Source organism: Rutidosis leptorrhynchoides, chromosome 4, assembly GCF_046630445.1.
Source record: "Rutidosis leptorrhynchoides isolate AG116_Rl617_1_P2 chromosome 4, CSIRO_AGI_Rlap_v1, whole genome shotgun sequence".
Lineage (NCBI taxonomy): Eukaryota > Viridiplantae > Streptophyta > Magnoliopsida > Asterales > Asteraceae > Rutidosis > Rutidosis leptorrhynchoides.
The window spans coordinates 153044788-153067536 of NC_092336.1; positions in this window are offsets into that span (position 1 = coordinate 153044788).

The following is a 22749-nucleotide window of genomic DNA, read 5'->3' on the forward strand; positions in this document are numbered from 1 at the left end:
AAAATTATGGTTAAACTCAAAGTGGAAGTATGTTTTCTAAAATGGTCATCTAGACGTCGTTCTTTCGACTGAAATGACTACCTTTACAAAAACGACTTGTAACTTATTTTTCTGACTATAAACCTATACTTTTTCTGTTTAGATTCATAAAATAGAGTTCAATATGAAACCATAGCAATTTGATTCACTCAAAACGGATTTAAAATGAAGAAGTTATGGGTAAAACAAGATTGGATAATTTTTCTCATTTTAGCTACGTGAAAATTGGTAACAAATCTATTCCAACCATAACTTAATCAACTTGTATTGTATATTATGTAATCTTGAGATACCATAGACACGTATACAATGTTTCGACCTATCATGTCGACACATCTATATATATTTCGGAACAACCATAGGCACTCTATATGTGAATGTTGGAGTTAGCTATACAGGGTTGAGGTTGATTCCAAAATATATATAGTTTGAGTTGTGATCAATACTGAGATACGTATACACTGGGTCGTGGATTGATTCAAGATAATATTTATCGATTTATTTCTGTACATCTAACTGTGGACAACTAGTTGTAGGTTACTAACGAGGACAGCTGACTTAATAAACTTAAAACATCAAAATATATTAAAAGTGTTGTAAATATATTTTGAACATACTTTGATATATATGTATATATTATTATAGGTTCGTGAATCAACCAGTGGCCAAGTCTTACTTCCCGACGAAGTAAAAATCTGTGAAAGTGAGTTATAGTCCCACTTTTAAAATCTAATAGTTTTGGGATGAGAATACATGCAGGTTTTATAAATGATTTACAAAATAGACACAAGTACGTGAAACTACATTCTATGGTTGAATTATCGAAATCGAATATGCCCCTTTTTATTAAGTCTGGTAATCTAAGAATTAGGGAACAGACACCCTAATTGACGCGAATCCTAAAGATAGATCTATTGGGCTTAACAAACCCCATCCAAAGTACCGGATGCTTTAGTACTTCGAAATTTATATCATATCCGAAGGGTGTCCCGGAATGATGGGGATATTCTTTTATATGCATCTTGTTAATGTCGGTTACCAGGTGTTCACCATATGAATGATTTTTATCTCTATGTATGGGATGTGTATTGAAATATGAAATCTTGTGGTCTATTGTTACGATTTGATATATATAGGTTAAACCTATAACTCACCAACATTTTTGTTGACGTTTTAAGCATGTTTATTCTCAGGTGATTATTAAGAGCTTCCGCTGTCGCATACTTAAATAAGGATGAGATTTGGAGTCCATGCTTGTATGATATTGTGTAAAAACTGCATTCAAGAAACTTATTTTGTTGTAACATATTTGTATTGTAAACCATTATGTAATGGTCGTGTGTAAACAGGATATTTTAGATTATCATTATTTGATAATCTACGTAAAAGCTTTTTAAACCTTTATTGATGAAATAAAGGTTATGGTTTGTTTTAAAATGAATGCAGTCTTTGAAAAACGTCTCATATAGAGGTCAAAACCTCGCAACGAAATCAATTAATATGGAACGTTTTTAATCAATAAGAACGGGACATTTCAGTTGGTATCCGAGCGTTGGTCTTAGAGAACCAGAATTTTGCATTAGTGTGTCTTATCGAGTTTGTTAGGATGCATTAGTGAGTCTGGACTTCGACCGTGTTTACTTGAAAAATGATTGCTTAACAAATTTTGTTGGAAACTATATATTTTTAACATGTGAATATTATGTGATATATTAATCTCTTAACGCGTTTGATATTATGTGATAGATGTCTACCTCTAGAACAAGTCCCATTGACTCACCTAATAATAATGAAGAGTCAAATGTAAATTGGAATGATTTGTGGACTGATTCACAAATTCCCGAAGAGGAACCGGAAGAAGAGTCGGAAACGGAAGAAGAATCAGAACCGGAAGAATCGGAACCGGATGAAGAAATAGAACCGGTGGGGGAAATAATAAAACGGTTAAGTAAAAGAAAATCCTCAACCAAACGACCAAGGTTAATTATGGTCAATGGTGTTTCCGCCAAGGAAGCAAAATATTGGGAGGATTACCAATTCTCCGATGAATCGGATTCCGACGAGAATTCCGATGATGTTATAGAAATTACCCCAACTGAATTTAAAAAGGCAAAAGAAAATAATAAGGGAAAGGGCATAAAAATAGAGAAATCTAATTCCAACCCCGATGAACTTTATATGTATCGTCAACCCCCGAAGTCCTTAAGTTGTAACAATGACCCGGGAACCTCTAAACCACCCGGTTTTTCTAAACCAATGTGGATAACGACGGCTCGTATTAGGGGAACATCATATATCCCTAGAAACTTGGCAAAATGAACCAAAACCGAAGAAGAAGAAACAAGCGAGTCAGAATAAGATAGTTGTATTCGTGTGGTGTAATATATGTAATATAGTGTGCTTATGCTTTATGATATAAGTAAAAATTGCTTGTATTAATAAGTATTTTTTTATGAATCTAACTCTTGTCTATTTTACAGTTTAAAAACACAAAATGGATAGACAACCCAATATTTTAAGAGACCTACCCGGAGACATGATTGATTAAATCTTGTCTAGAGTCGGTCAGAATTCCTCGGCACAACTATTTAAGGCGAGATCAGTTTGTAAGACATTCGAAGAACGTTCCAAGAATGTCTTGGTTTATAAGAGACTTTCGTTTGAAAGATGGGGGATATCACATTGGGAAACCCATAAGTTACGATGTGTTTACTTTGACGCATATATTGCGGGGAACCCAAATGCTATTTTACGCAACGGGTTAAGAAATTATTTTGACTCAATATATCCTAATATTGGACTTCGTGATTTAGAAAAAGTGGCTAACATGCAACATAAAGAAGCATGTTATGCTTACGGATTAGTAATGTTCGCTTCTCACCAAAGTGAGAACAAGAACATCGGGCTACAACTATTAAACAAAACGTTTCCACAAGTGACGGAGTCGGTAATTGGGGTAAGAAATGAGGTTTTTAGATTGTTACGGGACTGTTGGACATTACGTAACCCTCGTCCCTTTAACGACGTTACAACACGCTATCTTATCAACGGCCATAACGGTTATGTTCCACAAGACCAAGGATGGGAAGTAGTCCTAGTAAAACCAGAATGCATGACTTGTTTCTGGATGTATGAATTACGTGTCTTTATTGCCTTTGCTGAACGACTTGTGTACTAGCTAGAATTATCTTCACAACTATCTTGTATCAAAGTTATTGTGTGCTATATTTCATGCTTTATGTAAAATAAGCGGTATTGTAAGTTTGTAAAATATTGTATAAAAGTTTGAACGCGAAATATTATTATAATCAGTTTTTCATATAGAATTGTAGTAGTTGAATTGTATATTAGCTACTAAGTATGAACTTAACGGGTAGGTACTACCCGAATTTAAACTTATAAAACGCTAATATGAAGAAAAAGCTTTTATAAATGAGTTCATATTATGCTATGAAATACTATTAACTACTCTTAATATTCTGTATGATTAACTTGTTCCATTTGACTATTTTGAAGGAAATGGCACCGACTACTCGACACACCATGAATATGAATGAAGAGGAATTCCGTACTTTTCTAGCTTCAAACATAGCCGCAGTACAGGCTGCGCTACATACCAACAATAACCTTGGATCTAGCAGTACAGGAAATCGTGTAGGATGCACCTACAAAGAATTCACTGCCTGCAAACCTTTGGAATTTGATGGAACCGAAGGACCGATCGGATTGAAACGGTGGACCGAGAAGGTCGAATCGGTGTTTGCCATAAGTAAGTGTACTGAAGAGGACAAAGTGAAGTACGCTACACATACCTTCACAGGTTCTGCGTTAACATGGTGGAATACCTATCTAAAGCAAGTGGGACAAGACGATGCGTACGCACTACCGTGGTCAGCATTCAAGCACTTCATGAACGAGAAGTACCGTCCCAGAACAGAGGTCAATAAGCTCAAGACAGAACTTAGAGGGTTACGAACCCAAGGATTTGATATTACCACGTACGAAAGATGATTCACAGAATTGTGCCTATTGTGTTCGGGAGCATTCGAAGATGAGGAAGAGAAGATCGACGCGTTTGTGAAAGGATTACCGGAAAGAATCCAAGAAGATATAAGTTCACACGAGCCCGCCTCCATACAACAGGCATGTAGAATGGCTCACAAACTAGTGAACCAGATTGAAGAAAGAATTAAAGAACAGACTGCTGAAGAGGCCAATATAAAGCAAGTCAAAAGAAAGGGGGAGGAAAACAGTGATAAGAATCACCAATACAACAACAACAGCAATTACAACAATAATCGCAACAATTATCCCAACAATCGCAACATCAATCGCAACTACAACAAACGGCCCAACAACAACAACAACAACAACAACAACAACAACAACAACTACAACAATCATCCCAACAACAATAATAACCGCAATAACAACAACAATCAGAAGCAGCTATGCCAAAGGTGTGAAAAGTATCACTCGGGGTTCTGCACCAAATTTTGCAACAAGTGTAAAAGAAACGGTCATAGCGCGGTGAAGTGTGAGGTCTACGGACCAGGGGTTAATAGAACGAAAGGAACAAATGGTGTCGGAACGAGTAATGGCGGAGCAAGTAGTGTCGGAGCAAGTTATGCCAATGTAGTTTGTTATAAATGTGGAAAACCAGGCCACATTATTAGAAATTGCCCGAACCAGGAGAACACGAATGGACAAGGCCGCGGAAGAGTTTTCAATATTAATGCGGCAGAGGCACAGGAAGACCCAGAGCTTGTTACGGGTACGTTTCTTATTGACAATAAATCTGCTTACGTTTTATTTGATTCGGGTGCGGATAGAAGCTATATGAGTAGAGATTTTTGTGCTAAATTAAGTTGTCCATTGACGCCTTTGGATAGTAAATTTTTACTCGAATTAGCAAATGGTAAATTAATTTCAGCAGATAATATATGTCGGAATCGAGAAATTAAACTGGTTAGCGAAACATTTAAGATTGACTTGATACCAGTAGAGTTAGGGAGTTTTTATGTGATAATCGGTATGGACTGGTTGAAAGAAGTGAAAGCAGAGATCGTTTGTTACAAAAATGCAATTCGCATTATACGAGAAAAAGGAAAACCCTTAATGGTGTACGGAGAAAAGGGCAACACGAAGCTACATCTTATTAGTAATTTGAAGGCACAAAAACTAATAAGAAAAGGTTGCTATGCTATTCTAGCAAACGTCGAGAAAGTACAAACTGAAGAAAAGAGCATCAATGATGTTCCCATTGCAAAAGAATTTCCCGATGTATTTCCGAAAGAATTACCGGGATTACCCCCACATCGATCCGTTGAATTTCAAATAGATCTTGTACCAGGAGCTGCACCAATAGCTCGTGCTCCTTACAGACTCGCACCCAGCGAGATGAAAGAACAGCAAAGCCAATTACAAGAACTTTTAGAGCGTGGTTTCATTCAACCAAGTACATCACCGTGGGGAGCTCCTGTTTTGTTTGTCAAGAAGAAAGATGGTACATTCAGGTTGTGTATCGACTACCGAGAGTTGAACAAACTTACTGAAATGTCCCGTTCTTATTGATTAAAAACGTTCCATATTAATTGATTTCGTTGCGAGGTTTTGACCTCTATATGAGATGTTTTTCAAAGACTGCATTCATTTTTAAACAAACCATAACCTTTATTTCATCAATAAAGGTTTAAAAAGCTTTACGTAGATTATCAAATAATGATAATCTAAAATATCCTGTTTACACACGACCATTACATAATGGTTTACAATACAAATATGTTACAACAAAATAAGTTTCTTGAATGCAGTTTTTACACAATATCATACAAGCATGGACTCCAAATCTTGTCCTTATTTAAGTATGCGACAGCGGAAGCTCTTAATAATCACCTGAGAATAAACATGCTTAAAACGTCAACAAAAATGTTGGTGAGTTATAGGTTTAACCTATATATATCAAATCGTAACAATAGACCACAAGATTTCATATTTCAATACACATCCCATACATAGAGATAAAAATCATTCATATGGTGAACACCTGGTAACCGACAATAACAAGATGCATATATAAGAATATCCCCATCATTCCGGGACACCCTTCGGATATGATATAAATTTCGAAGTACTAAAGCATCCGGTACTTTGGATGGGGTTTGTTAGGCCCAATAGATCTATCTTTAGGATTCGCGTCAATTAGGGTGTCTGTTCCCTAATTCTTAGATTACCAGACTTAATAAAAAGGGGCATATTCGATTTTGATAATTCAACCATAGAATATAATTTCACGTACTTGTGTCTATTTTGTAAATCATTTATAAAACCTGCATGTATTCTCATCCCAAAAATATTAGATTTTAAAAGTGGGACTATAACTCACTTTCACAGATTTTTACTTCGTCGGGAAGTAAGACTTGGCCACTGGTTGATTCACGAACCTATAACAATATATACATATATATCAAAGTATGTTCAAAATATATTTACAACACTTTTAATATATTTTGTTGTTTTAAGTTTATTAAGTCAGCTGTCCTCGTTAGTAACCTACAACTAGTTGTCCACAGTTAGATGTACAGAAATAAATCGATAAATATTATCTTGAATCAATCCACGACCCAGTGTATACGTATCTCAGTATTGATCACAACTCAAACTATATATATTTTGGAATCAACCTCAACCCTGTATAGCTAACTCCAACATTCACATATAGAGTGTCTATGGTTGTTCCGAAATATATATAGATGTGTCGACATGATAGGTCGAAACATTGTATACGTGTCTATGGTATCTCAAGATTACATAATATATAATACAAGTTGATTAAGTTATGGTTGGAATAGATTTGTTACCAATTTTCACGTAGCTAAAATGAGAAAAATTATCCAATCTTGTTTTACCCATAACTTCTTCATTTTAAATCCGTTTTGAGTGAATCAAATTTCTATGGTTTCATATTGAACTCTATTTTATGAATCTAAACAAAAAAAGTATAGGTTTCTAGTCAGAAAAATAAGTTACAAGTCATTTTTGTAAAGGTAGTCATTTCAGTCGAAAGAACGACGTCTAGATGACCATTTTAGAAAACATACTTCCACTTTGAGTTTAACCATAATTTTTGGATATAGTTTCATGTTCATAATAAAAATCATTTTCTCAGAATAACAACTTTTAAATCAAAGTTTATCATAGTTTTTAATTAATTAACCCAAAACAGCCCGCGGTGTTACTACGACGGCGTAAATCCGGTTTTACGGTGTTTTTTGTGTTTCCAGGTTTTAAATCATTAAGTTAGCATATCATATAGATATAGAACATGTGTTTAGTTGATTTTAAAAGTCAAGTTAGAAGGATTAACTTTTGTTTGCGAACAAGTTTAGAATTAACTAAACTATGTTCTAGTGATTACAAGTTTAAACCTTCGAATAAGATAGCTTTATATGTATGAATCGAATGATGTTATGAACATCATTACTACCTTAAGTTCCTTGGATGAACCTACTGGAAAAGAGAAAAATGGATCTAGCTTCAATGGATCCTTGGATGGCTCAAAGTTCTTGAAGCAAAATCATGACACGAAAACAAGTTCAAGTAAGATCATCACTTGAAATAAGATTGTTATAGTTATAGAAATTGAACCAAAGTTTGAATATGATTATTACCTTGTATTAGAATGATAACCTACTGTAAGAAACAAAGATTTCTTGAGCTTGGATGATCACCTTACAAGATTGGAAGTGAGCTAGCAAACTTGAAAGTATTCTTGATTTTATGAAACTAGAACTTTTGGAATTTATGAAGAACACTTAGAACTTGAAGATAGAACTTGAGAGAGTTCAATTAGATGAAGAAAATTGAAGAATGAAAGTGTTTGTAGGTGTTTTTGGTCGTTGGTGTATGGATTAGATATAAAGGATATGTAATTTTGTTTTCATGTAAATAAGTCATGAATGATTACTCATATTTTTGTAATCTTATGAGATATTTCATGCTAGTTTCCAAATGATGGTTCCCACATGTGTTAGGTGACTCACATGGGCTGCTAAGAGCTGATCATTGGAGTGTATATACCAATAGTACATACATCTAAAAGCTGTGTATTGTACGAGTACGAATACGGGTGCATACGAGTAGAATTGTTGATGAAACTGAACGAAAATGTAATTGTAAGCATTTTTGTTAAGTAGAAGTGTTTTGATAAGTGTATTGAAGTCTTTCAAAAGTGTATAAATACATATTAAAACACTACATGTATATACATTTTAACTGAGTCGTTAAGTCATCGTTAGTCGTTACATGTAAGTGTTGTTTTGAAACCTTTAGGTTAACGATCTTGTTAGATGTTGTTAACCCAATGTTTATAATATCAAATGAGATTTTAAATTATTATATTATCATGATATTATGATGTACGAATATCTCTTAATATGATATATATACATTAAATGTCGTTACAACGATAAACGTTACATATATGTCTCGTTTCAAAATCATTAAGTTAGTAGTCTTGTTTTTACATATGTAGTTCATTGTTAATATAATTAATGATATGTTTTCTTATCATAGTATCATATTAACTATATATATAACCATATATATGTCATCATATAGTTTTTTTACAAGTTTTAACGTTCGTGAATCACCGGTCAACTTGGGTGGTCAATTGTCTATATGAAACCTATTTCAATTAATCAAGTCTTAACAAGTTTGATTGCTTAACATGTTGGAAACATTTAATCATGTAAACATCAATCTCAATTAATATATATAAACATGGAAAAGTTCGGGTCACTACAGTACCTACCCGTTAAATAAATTTCGTCCCGAAATTTTAAGCTGTTGAAGGTGTTGACGAATCTTCTGGAAATAGATGCGGGTATTTCTTCTTCATCTGATCTTCACGCTCCCAGGTGAACTCGGGTCCTCTACGAGCATTCCATCGAACCTTAACAATTGGTATCTTGTTTTGCTTAAGTCTTTTAACCTCACGATCCATTATTTCGACGGGTTCTTCGATGAATTGGAGTTTTTCGTTGATTTGGATTTCATCTAACGGAATAGTGAGATCTTCTTTAGCAAAACATTTCTTCAAATTCGAGACGTGGAAAGTGTTATGTACAGCCGCGAGTTGTTGAGGTAACTCAAGTCGGTAAGCTACTGGTCCGACACGATCAATAATCTTGAATGGTCCAATATACCTTGGATTTAATTTCCCTCGTTTACCAAATCGAACAACGCCTTTCCAAGGTGAAACTTTAAGCATGACCATCTCTCCAATTTCAAATTCTATATCTTTTCTTTTAATGTCAGCGTAGCTCTTTTGTCGACTTTGGGCGGTTTTCAACCGTTGTTGAATTTGGATGATCTTCTCGGTAGTTTCTTGTATAATCTCCGGACCCGTAATCTGTCTATCCCCCACCTCACTCCAACAAATCGGAGACCTGCACTTTCTACCATAAAGTGCTTCAAACGGCGCCATCTCAATGCTTGAATGGTAGCTGTTGTTGTAGGAAAATTCTGCTAACGGTAGATGTCGATCCCAACTGTTTCCGAAATCAATAACACATGCTCGTAGCATGTCTTCAAGCGTTTGTATCGTCCTTTCACTCTGCCCATCAGTTTGTGGATGATAGGCAGTACTCATGTCTAGACGAGTTCCTAATGCTTGCTGTAATGTCTGCCAGAATCTTGAAATAAATCTGCCATCCCTATCAGAGATAATAGAGATTGGTATTCCATGTCTGGAGACGACTTCCTTCAAATACAGTCGTGCTAACTTCTCCATCTTGTCATCTTCTCTTATTGGTAGGAAGTGTGCTGATTTGGTGAGACGATCAACTATTACCCAAATAGTATCAAAACCACTTGCAGTCCTTGGCAATTTAGTGATGAAATCCATGGTAATGTTTTCCCATTTCCATTCCGGGATTTCGGGTTGTTGAAGTAGACCTGATGGTTTCTGATGCTCAGCTTTGACCTTAGAACACGTTAAACATTCTCCTACGTATTTAGCAACATCGGCTTTCATACCCGGCCACCAAAAATGTTTCTTGAGATCCTTGTACATCTTCCCCGTTCCAGGATGTATTGAGTATCTGGTTTTATGAGCTTCTCTAAGTACCATTTCTCTCATATCTCCAAATTTTGGTACCCAAATCCTTTCAGCCCTATACCGGGTTCCGTCTTCCCGAATATTAAGATGCTTTTCCGATCCTTTGGGTATTTCATCCTTTAAATTTCCCTCTTTTAAAACTCCTTGTTGCGCCTCCTTTATTTGAGTAGTAATGTTATTATGAATCATTATATTCATAGATTTTACTCGAATGGGTTCTCTATCCTTCCTGCTCAAGGCATCGGCTACCACATTTGCCTTCCCCGGGTGGTAACGAATCTCAAAATCGTAATCATTCAATAATTCAATCCACCTACGCTGCCTCATATTCAGTTGTTTCTGATTAAATATGTGTTGAAGACTTTTGTGGTCGGTATATATAATACTTTTGACCCCATATAAGTAGTGCCTCCAAGTCTTTAATGCAAAAACAACCGCGCCTAATTCCAAATCATGCGTCGTATAATTTTGTTCGTGAATCTTCAATTGTCTAGACGCATAAGCAATCACCTTCGTTCGTTGCATTAATACACAACCGAGACCTTGCTTTGATGCGTCACAATAAATCACAAAATCATCATTCCCTTCAGGCAATGACAATATAGGTGCCGTAGTTAGCTTTTTCTTCAATAACTGAAACGCTTTCTCTTGTTCATCATTCCATTCAAATTTCTTCCCTTTATGCGTTAATGCAGTCAAGGGTTTTGCTATTCTGGAAAAGTCTTGGATGAACCTTCTGTAGTAACCAGCTAGTCCTAAAAACTGGCGTATGTGTTTCGGAGTTTTCGGGGTTTCCCACTTTTCAACAGTTTCTATCTTTGCCGGATCCACCTTAATACCTTCTTTGTTCACTATGTGACCGAGGAATTGAACTTCTTCCAACCAAAATGCACACTTTGAAAACTTAGCGTACAATTCTTCCTTCCTCAATAATTCTAACACCTTTCTCAAATGTTCACCGTGTTCTTGGTCATTCTTTGAGTAAATAAGTATGTCATCAATGAAAACAATGACAAACTTGTCAAGGTATGGTCCACACACTCGGTTCATAAGGTCCATGAACACAGCTGGTGCATTAGTTAAACCAAACGGCATGACCATAAACTCGTAATGACCGTAACGTGTTCTGAAAGCAGTCTTTGGAATATCATCTTCTTTCACCCGCATTTGATGATACCCGGAACGTAAGTCAATCTTTGAATAAACAGACGAGCCTTGTAGTTGATCAAATAAGTCGTCGATTCTCGGTAGTGGGTAGCGGTTCTTGATGGTAAGTTTGTTCAACTCTCGGTAGTCGATACACAACCTGAATGTACCATCTTTCTTCTTGACAAACAAAACAGGAGCTCCCCACGGTGATGTGCTTGGTCGAATGAAACCACGCTCTAAAAGTTCTTGTAATTGGCTTTGCAGTTCTTTCATCTCGCTGGGTGCGAGTCTGTAAGGAGCACGAGCTATTGGTGCAGCTCCTGGTACAAGATCTATTTGAAATTCAACGGATCGATGTGGGGGTAATCCCGGTAATTCTTTCGGAAATACATCGGGAAATTCTTTTGCAATGGGAACATCATTGATGCTCTTTTCTTCAGTTTGTACTTTCTCGACGTGTGCTAGAACAGCATAGCAACCTTTTCTTATTAGTTTTTGTGCCTTCAAATTACTAATAAGATGTAGCTTCGTGTTGCCCTTTTCTCCGTACACCATTAAGGGTTTTCCTTTTTCTCGTATAATGCGAATTGCATTTTTGTAACAAACGATCTCCGCTTTCACTTCTTTCAACCAGTCCATACCGATTATCACATCAAAACTCCCTAACTCTACTGGTATCAAATCAATCTTAAATGTTTCGCTAACCAGTTTAATTTCTCGATTCCGACATATATTATCTGCTGAAATTAATTTACCATTTGCTAATTCGAGTAAAAATTTACTATCCAAAGGCGTCAATGGACAACTTAATTTAGCACAAAAATCTCTACTCATATAGCTTCTATCCGCACCCGAATCAAATAAAACGTAAGCAGATTTATTGTCAATAAGAAACGTACCCGTAACAAGCTCCGGGTCTTCCTGTGCCTCTACCGCATTAATATTGAAAACTCTTCCACGACCTTGTCCATTCGTGTTCTCCTGGTTCGGGCAATTTCTAATAATGTGGCCTGGTTTTCCACATTTATAACAAACTACATTGGCATAACTTGCTCCGACACTACTTGCTCCGCCATTACTCGTTCCGACACCATTTGTTCCTTTCGTTCTATTAACCCCTGGTCCGTAGACCTCACACTTCACCGCGCTATGACCATTTCTTTTACACTTGTTGCAAAATTTGGTGCAGAACCCCGAGTGATTCTTTTCACACCTTTGGCATAGTTGCTTCTGATTGTTGTTGTTGTTGCGGTTATTATTGTTGTTGGGATGATTGTTGTAGTTGCTGTTGTTGTTGTTGTTGTTGTTGTTGGGCCGTTTGTTGTAGTTGCGATTGATGTTGCGATTGTTGGGATAATTGTTGCGATTATTGTTGTAATTGCTGTTGTTGTTGTATTGGTGATTCTTATCACCGTTTTCCTCCCACTTTCTTTTGACTTGCTTCACATTGGCCTCTTCAGCAGTCTGTTCTTTAATTCTTTCTTCAATCTGGTTCACTAGTTTGTGAGCCATTCTACATGCCTGTTGTATGGAGGCGGGCTCGTGTGAACTTATATCTTCTTGGATTCTTTCCGGTAATCCTTTCACAAACGCGTCGATCTTCTCTTCTTCATCTTCGAATGCTCCCGGACACAATAGGCACAATTCTGTGAATCGTCTTTCGTACGTGGTAATATCAAATCCTTGGGTTCGTAACCCTCTAAGTTCTGTCTTGAGCTTATTGACCTCGGTTCTGGGACGGTACTTCTCGTTCATCAAGTGCTTGAATGCTGACCACGGTAGTGCGTACGCATCATCTTGTCCCACTTGCTCTAGATAGGTATTCCACCATGTTAACGCAGAACCTGTGAAGGTATGCGTAGCGTACTTCACTTTGTCCTCTTCAGTACACTTACTTATGGCAAACACCGATTCAACCTTCTCGGTCCACCGTTTCAATCCGATCGGTCCTTCGGTTCCATCAAATTCCAAAGGTTTGCAGGCAGTGAATTCTTTGTAGGTGCATCCTACACGATTTCCTGTACTGCTAGATCCAAGGTTATTGTTGGTATGTAGCGCAGCCTGTACTGCGGCTATGTTTGAAGCTAGAAAAGTACGGAATTCCTCTTCATTCATATTCACGGTGTGTCGAGTAGTCGGTGCCATTTCCTTCAAAATAGTTAAATGGAACAAGTTAATCATACAGAATATTAAGAGTAGTTAATAGTATTTCGTAGCATAATATGAACTCATTTATAAAAGCTTTTTCTTCATATTAGCGTTTTATAAGTTTAAATTCGGGTAGTACCTACCCGTTAAGTTCATACTTAGTAGCTAATATACAATTCAACTACTACAATTCTATATGAAAAACTGATTGTAATAATATTTCGCGTTCAAACTTTTATACAATATTTTACAAACTTACAATACCGCTTATTTTACATAAAGCATGAAATATAGCACACAATAACTTTGATACAAGATAGTTGTGAAGACAATTCTAGCTAGTACACAAGTCGTTCGGCAAAGGCAATAAAGACACGTAATTCATACGTCCAGAAACAAGTCATGCATTCTGGTTTTACTAGGACTACTTCCCATCCTTGGTCTTGTGCAACATAACCGTTATGGCCGTTGATAAGACAGCGTGTTGTAACGTCATCAAAGGGACGAGGGTTACGTAATGTCCAACAGTCCCGTAATAATCTAAAAACCTCATTTCTTACCCCAATTACCGACTCCGTCACTTGTGGAAACGTTTTGTTTAATAGTTGTAGCCCGATGTTCTTGTTCTCACTTTGGTGAGAAGCGAACATTACTAATCCGTAAGCATAACATGCTTCTTTATGTTGCATGTTAGCCGCTTTTTCTAAATCACGAAGTCCAATATTCGGATATATTGAGTCAAAATAATTTCTTAACCCGTTGCGTAAAATAGCATTTGGGTTCCCCGCAATATATGCGTCAAAGTAAACACATCGTAACTTATGGGTTTCCCAATGTGATATCCCCCATCTTTCAAACGAAAGTCTCTTATAAACCAAGACATTCTTGGAACGTTCTTCGAATGTCTTACAAACTGATCTCGCCTTAAATAGTTGTGCCGAAGAATTCTGGCCGACTCTAGACAAGATTTCATCAATCATGTCTCCGGGTAGGTCTCTTAAAATATTGGGTTGTCTATCCATTTTGTGTTTTTAAACTGTAAAATAGACAAGAGTTAGATTCATAAAAAAAATACTTATTAATACAAGCAATTTTTACATATATCATAAAGCATAAGAACACTATATTCCATATATTACACCACACGAATACAACTATCTTATTCCGACTCGCTCGTTTCTTCTTCTTCGGTTTTGGTTCGTTTTGCCAAGTTTCTAGGGATATATGATGTTCCCCTAATACGAGCCGTCGTTGTCCACATTGGTTTAGAAAAACCTGGTGGTTTAGAGGTTCCCGGGTCATTGTTACAACTTAAGGACTTCGGGGGTTGACGATACATATAAAGTTCATCGGGGTTGGAATTAGATTTCTCTATTTTTATGCCCTTTCCCTTATTATTTTCTTTTGCCTTTTTAAATTCAGTTGGGGTAATTTCTATAACATCATCGGAATTCTCGTCGAAATCCGATTCATCGGAGAATTGGTAATCCTCCCAATATTTTGCTTCCTTGGCGGAAACACCATTGACCATAATTAACTTTGGTCGGTTGGTTGAGGATTTTCTTTTACTTAACCGTTTTATTATTTCCCCCACCGGTTCTATTTCTTCATCCGGTTCCGATTCTTCTTCCGGTTCCGATTCTTCTTCCGGTTCCGACTCTTCTTCCGGTTCCTCTTCGGGAACTTGTGAATCAGTCCACAAATCATTCCAATTTACATTTGACTCTTCATTATTATTAGGTGAGTCAATGGGACTTGTTCTAGAGGTAGACATCTATCACATAATATCAAACACGTTAAGAGATTAATATATCACATAATATTCATATGTTAAAAATATATAGTTTCCAACAAAAATGTTAAGCAATCATTTTTAAAGAAAACACGGTCGAAGTCCAGACTCACTAATGCATCCTAACAAACTCGATAAGACACACTAATGCAAATTTTCTGGTTCTCTAAGACCAACGCTCGGATACCAACTGAAATGTCCCGTTCTTATTGATTAAAAACGTTCCATATTAATTGATTTCGTTGCGAGGTTTTGACCTCTATATGAGATGTTTTTCAAAGACTGCATTCATTTTTAAACAAACCATAACCTTTATTTCATCAATAAAGGTTTAAAAAGCTTTACGTAGATTATCAAATAATGATAATCTAAAATATCCTGTTTACACACGACCATTACATAATGGTTTACAATACAAATATGTTACAACAAAATAAGTTTCTTGAATGCAGTTTTTACACAATATCATACAAGCATGGACTCCAAATCTTGTCCTTATTTAAGTATGCGACAGCGGAAGCTCTTAATAATCACCTGAGAATAAACATGGTTAAAACGTCAACAAAAATGTTGGTGAGTTATAGGTTTAACCTATATATATCAAATCGTAACAATAGACCACAAGATTTCATATTTCAATACACATCCCATACATAGAGATAAAAATCATTCATATGGTGAACACCTGGTAACCGACAATAACAAGATGCATATATAAGAATATCCCCATCATTCCGGGACACCCTTCGGATATGATATAAATTTCGAAGTACTAAAGCATCCGGTACTTTGGATGGGGTTTGTTAGGCCCAATAGATCTATCTTTAGGATTCGCGTCAATTAGGGTGTCTGTTCCCTAATTCTTAGATTACCAGACTTAATAAAAAGGGGCATATTCGATTTTGATAATTCAACCATAGAATATAATTTCACGTACTTGTGTCTATTTTGTAAATCATTTATAAAACCTGCATGTATTCTCATCCCAAAAATATTAGATTTTAAAAGTGGGACTATAACTCACTTTCACAGATTTTTACTTCGTCGGGAAGTAAGACTTGGCCACTGGTTGATTCACGAACCTATAACAATATATACATATATATCAAAGTATGTTCAAAATATATTTACAACACTTTTAATATATTTTGTTGTTTTAAGTTTATTAAGTCAGCTGTCCTCGTTAGTAACCTACAACTAGTTGTCCACAGTTAGATGTACAGAAATAAATCGATAAATATTATCTTGAATCAATCCACGACCCAGTGTATACGTATCTCAGTATTGATCACAACTCAAACTATATATATTTTGGAATCAACCTCAACCCTGTATAGCTAACTCCAACATTCACATATAGAGTGTCTATGGTTGTTCCGAAATATATATAGATGTGTCGACATGATAGGTCGAAACATTGTATACGTGTCTATGGTATCTCAAGATTACATAATATATAATACAAGTTGATTAAGTTATGGTTGGAATAGATTTGTTACCAATTTTCACGTAGCTAAAATGAGAAAAATTATCCAATCTTGTTTTACCCATAACTTCTTCATTTTAAATCCGTTTTGAGTGAATCAAATTTCTATGGTTTCATATTGAACTCTATTTTATGAATCTAAACAAAAAAAGTATAGGTTTCTAGTCAGAAAAATAAGTTACAAGTCGTTTTTGTAAAGGTAGTCATTTCAGTCGAAAGAACGACGTCTAGATGACCATTTTAGAAAACATACTTCCACTTTGAGTTTAACCATAATTTTTGGATATAGTTTCATGTTCATAATAAAAATCATTTTCTCAGAATAACAACTTTTAAATCAAAGTTTATCATAGTTTTTAATTAATTAACCCAAAACAGCCCGCGGTGTTACTACGACGGCGTAAATCCGGTTTTACGGTGTTTTTTGTGTTTCCAGGTTTTAAATCATTAAGTTAGCATATCATATAGATATAGAACATGTGTTTAGTTGATTTTAAAAGTCAAGTTAGAAGGATTAACTTTTGTTTGCGAACAAGTTTAGAATTAACTAAACTATGTTCTAGTGATTACAAGTTTAAACCTTCGAATAAGATAGCTTTATATGTATGAATCGAATGATGTTATGAACATCATTACTACCTTAAGTTCCTTGGATGAACCTACTGGAAAAGAGAAAAATGGATCTAGCTTCAATGGATCCTTGGATGGCTCAAAGTTCTTGAAGCAAAATCATGACACGAAAACAAGTTCAAGTAAGATCATCACTTGAAATAAGATTGTTATAGTTATAGAAATTGAACCAAAGTTTGAATATGATTATTACCTTGTATTAGAATGATAACCTACTGTAAGAAACAAAGATTTCTTGAGCTTGGATGATCACCTTACAAGATTGGAAGTGAGCTAGCAAACTTGAAAGTATTCTTGATTTTATGAAACTAGAACTTTTGGAATTTATGAAGAACACTTAGAACTTGAAGATAGAACTTGAGAGAGTTCAATTAGATGAAGAAAATTGAAGAATGAAAGTGTTTGTAGGTGTTTTTGGTCGTTGGTGTATGGATTAGATATAAAGGATATGTAATTTTGTTTTCATGTAAATAAGTCATGAATGATTACTCATATTTTTGTAATCTTATGAGATATTTCATGCTAGTTTCCAAATGATGGTTCCCACATGTGTTAGGTGACTCACATGGGCTGCTAAGAGCTGATCATTGGAGTGTATATACCAATAGTACATACATCTAAAAGCTGTGTATTGTACGAGTACGAATACGGGTGCATACGAGTAGAATTGTTGATGAAACTGAACGAAAATGTAATTGTAAGCATTTTTGTTAAGTAGAAGTGTTTTGATAAGTGTATTGAAGTCTTTCAAAAGTGTATAAATACATATTAAAACACTACATGTATATACATTTTAACTGAGTCGTTAAGTCATCGTTAGTCGTTACATGTAAGTGTTGTTTTGAAACCTTTAGGTTAACGATCTTGTTAGATGTTGTTAACCCAATGTTTATAATATCAAATGAGATTTTAAATTATTATATTATCATGATATTATGATGTACGAATATCTCTTAATATGATATATATACATTAAATGTCGTTACAACGATAAACGTTACATATATGTCTCGTTTCAAAATCATTAAGTTAGTAGTCTTGTTTTTACATATGTAGTTCATTGTTAATATAATTAATGATATGTTTTCTTATCATAGTATCATATTAACTATATATATAACCATATATATGTCATCATATAGTTTTTTTACAAGTTTTAACGTTCGTGAATCACCGGTCAACTTGGGTGGTCAATTGTCTATATGAAACCTATTTCAATTAATCAAGTCTTAACAAGTTTGATTGCTTAACATGTTGGAAACATTTAATCATGTAAACATCAATCTCAATTAATATATATAAACATGGAAAAGTTCGGGTCACTACACTTACCATCAAGAACCGCTACCCACTACCGAGAATCGACGACTTATTTGATCAACTACAAGGCTCGTCTGTTTATTCAAAGATTGACTTACGTTCCGGGTATCATCAAATGCGGGTGAAAGAAGATGATATTCCAAATACTGCTTTCAGAACACGTTACGATCATTACGAGTTTATGGTCATGCCGTTTGGTTTAACTAATGCACCAGCTGTGTTCATGGACCTTATGAACCGAGTGTGTGGACCATACCTTGACAAGTTTGTCATTGTTTTCATTTATGACATACTTATTTACTCAAAGAATGACCAAGAACACGGTGAACATTTGAGAAAGGTGTTAGAAGTATTGAGGAAGGAAGAATTGTACGCTAAGTTTTCAAAGTGTGCATTTTGGTTGGAAGAAGTTCAATTCCTCGGTCACATAGTGAACAAAGAAGGTATTAAGGTGGATCCGGCAAAGATAGAAACTGTTGAAAAGTGGGAAACCCCGAAAACTCCGAAACACATACGCCAGTTTTTAAGACTAGCTGGTTACTACAGAAGGTTCATCCAAGACTTTTCCAGAATAGCAAAACCCTTGACTGCATTAACGCATAAAGGGAAGAAATTTGAATGGAAGGATGAACAAGAGAAAGCGTTTCAGTTATTGAAGAAAAAGCTAACTACGGCACCTATATTGTCATTGCCTGAAGGGAATGATGATTTTGTGATTTATTGTGACGCATCAAAGCAAGGTCTCGGTTGTGTATTAATGCAACGAACGAAGGTGATTGCTTATGCCTCTAGACAATTGAAGATTCACGAGCAAAATTATACGACGCATGATTTGGAATTAGGCGCGGTTGTTTTTGCATTAAATACTTGGAGGCACTACTTATATGGGGTCAAAAGTATTATATATACCGACCACAAAAGTCTTCAACACATATTTAATCAGAAACAACTGAATATGAGGCAGCGTAGGTGGATTGAATTATTGAATGATTACGACTTTGAGATTCGTTACCACCCGGGGAAGGCAAATGTGGTAGCCGATGCTTTGAGCTGGAAGGACAGAGAACCCATTCGAGTAAAATCTATGAATATAATGATTCATAATAACCTTACTACTCAAATAAAGGAGGCGCAACAAGGAGTTTTAAAAGAGGGAAATTTAAAGGATGAAATACCCAAAGGATCGGAGAAGCATCTTAATATTCGGGAAGACGGAACCCGGTATAGGGCTGAAAGGATTTGGGTACCAAAATTTAGAGATACGAGAGAAATGGTACTTAGAGAAGCTCATAAAACCAGATACTCAATACATCCTGGAACGGGGAAGATGTACAAGGATCTCAAGAAACATTTTTGGTGGCCGGGTATGAAAGCCGATGTTGCTAAATACGTAGGAGAATGTTTGACGTGTTCTAAGGTCAAAGCTGAGCATTAGAAACCATCAGGTCTACTTCAACAACCCGAAATCCCGGAATGGAAATGGGAAAACATTACCATGGATTTCATCACTAAATTGCCAAGGACTGCAAGTGGTTTTGATACTATTTGGGTAATAGTTGATCGTCTCACCAAATCAGCACACTTCCTGCCAATAAGAGAAGATGACAAGATGGAGAAGTTAGCACGACTGTATTTGAAGGAAGTCGTCTCCAGACATGGAATACCAATCTCTATTATCTCTGATAGGGATGGCAGATTTATTTCAAGATTCTGGCAGACATTACAGCAAGCATTAGGAACTCGTCTAGACATGAGTACTGCCTATCATCCACAAACTGATGGGCAGAGCGAAAGGACGATACAAATGCTTGAAGACATGCTACGAGCATGTGTTATTGATTTCGGAAACAGTTGGGATCGACATCTACCATTAGCAGAATTTTCCTACAACAACAGCTACCATTCAAGCATTGAGATGGCGCCGTTTGAAGCACTTTATGGTAGAAAGTGCAGGTCTCCGATTTGTTGGAGTGAAGTGGGGGATAGACAGATTACGGGTCCGGAGATTATACAAGAAACTACCGAGAAGATCATCCAAATTCAACAACGGTTGAAAACCGCCCAAAGTCGACAAAAGAGCTACGCTGACATTAAAAGAAAAGATATAGAATTTGAAATTGGAGAGATGGTCATGCTTAAAGTTGCACCTTGGAAAGGCGTTGTTCGATTTGGTAAACGAGGGAAATTAAATCCAAGGTATATTGGAACATTCAAGATTATTGATCGTGTCGGACCAGTAGCTTACCGACTTGAGTTACCTCAACAACTCGCGGCTGTACATAACACTTTCCACGTCTCGAATTTGAAGAAATGTTTTGCTAAAGAAGATCTCACTATTCCGTTAGATGAAATCCAAATCAACGAAAAACTCCAATTCATCGAAGAACCCGTTGAAATAATGGATCGTGAGGTTAAAAGACTTAAGCAAAACAAGATACCAATTGTTAAGGTTCGATGGAATGCTCGTAGAGGACCCGAGTTCACCTAGGAGCGTGAAGATCAGATGAAGAAGAAATACCCGCATCTATTTCCAGAAGATTCGTCAACACCTTCAACAGCTTAAAATTTCGGGACGAAATTTATTTAACGGGAAGGTACTGTAGTGACCCGAACTTTTCCATGTTTATATATATTAATTGAGATTGATATTTACATGATTAAATGTTTCTAACATGTTAAGCAATCAAACTTGTTAAGACTTGATTAATTGAAATATGTTTCATATAGACAATTGACCACCCAAGTTGACCGGTGATTCACGAACGTTAAAACTTGTAAAAACTATACGATGACATATATATGGTTATATATATAGTTAACATGTTTTTATTATAAGTATGTATCTCATTAGGTATTTTAACAATGAGTTATATACATAAAAATGAGACTATTAATTTAAGAAACTCGAAAACGATATATATAACGATTATCGTTATAACAACGTCTTACTAGGTACATATGAATCATATTAAGATATTAATACACTTGGTTAATTATGTTAAATGATAAGTAAATATATTATTAAGTGTATTAACAATGAAATACATATGTAAAAATAAGACTACTAACTTAATGATTTCGAAACGAGAAATATATGTAACGATTATCGTTGTAACGACATTTAACTGTATATACATCATACTAAGATATATTATATATCATAATATCATGATAATATAATAATTTAACATCTCATTTGTTATAATAAACAATGGGTTAACAATATTCAACAAGATCGTTAACCTAAAGGTTTCAAAACAACATTTACATGTAACGACTAACGATGACTTAACGACTCAGTTAAAATGTATATACATGTAGTGTTTTAATATGTATTCATAAACTTTTGAAAGACTTCAAGACACTTATCAAAATACTTCTACTTAACAAAAATGCTTACAATTACATCCTCGTTCAGTTTCATCAACAATTCTACTCGTATGCACCCGTATTCGTACTCGTACAATACACAGCTTTTAGATGTATGCACTATTGGTATATACACTCCAATGATCAGCTCTTAGCAGCCCATGTGAGTCACCTAACACATGTGGGAACCATCATTTGGCAACTAGCATGAAATATCTCATAAAATTACAAAAATATGAGTAATCATTCATGACTTATTTACATGAAAACAAAATTACATATCCTTTATATCTAATCCATACACCAACGACCAAAAACACCTACAAACACTTTCATTCTTCAATTTTCTTCATCTAATTGATCTCTCTCAAGTTCTATCTTCAAGTTCTAAGTGTTCTTCATATATTTTACAAGTTCTAGTTACATAAAATCAAGAATACTTTCAAGTTTGCTAGCTCACATCCAATCTTGTAAGGTGATCATCCAACCTCAAGAAATCTTTGTTTCTTACAGTAGGTTATCATTCTTATATAAGGTAATAATCATATTCAAACTTTGGTTCAATTTCTATAACTATAACAATCTTATTTCAAGTGATGATCTTACTTGAACTTGTTTTCGTGTCATGATTCTGCTTCAAGAACTTCGAGCCATCCAAGGATCCGTTGAAGCTAGATCTATTTTTCTCTTTTCCAG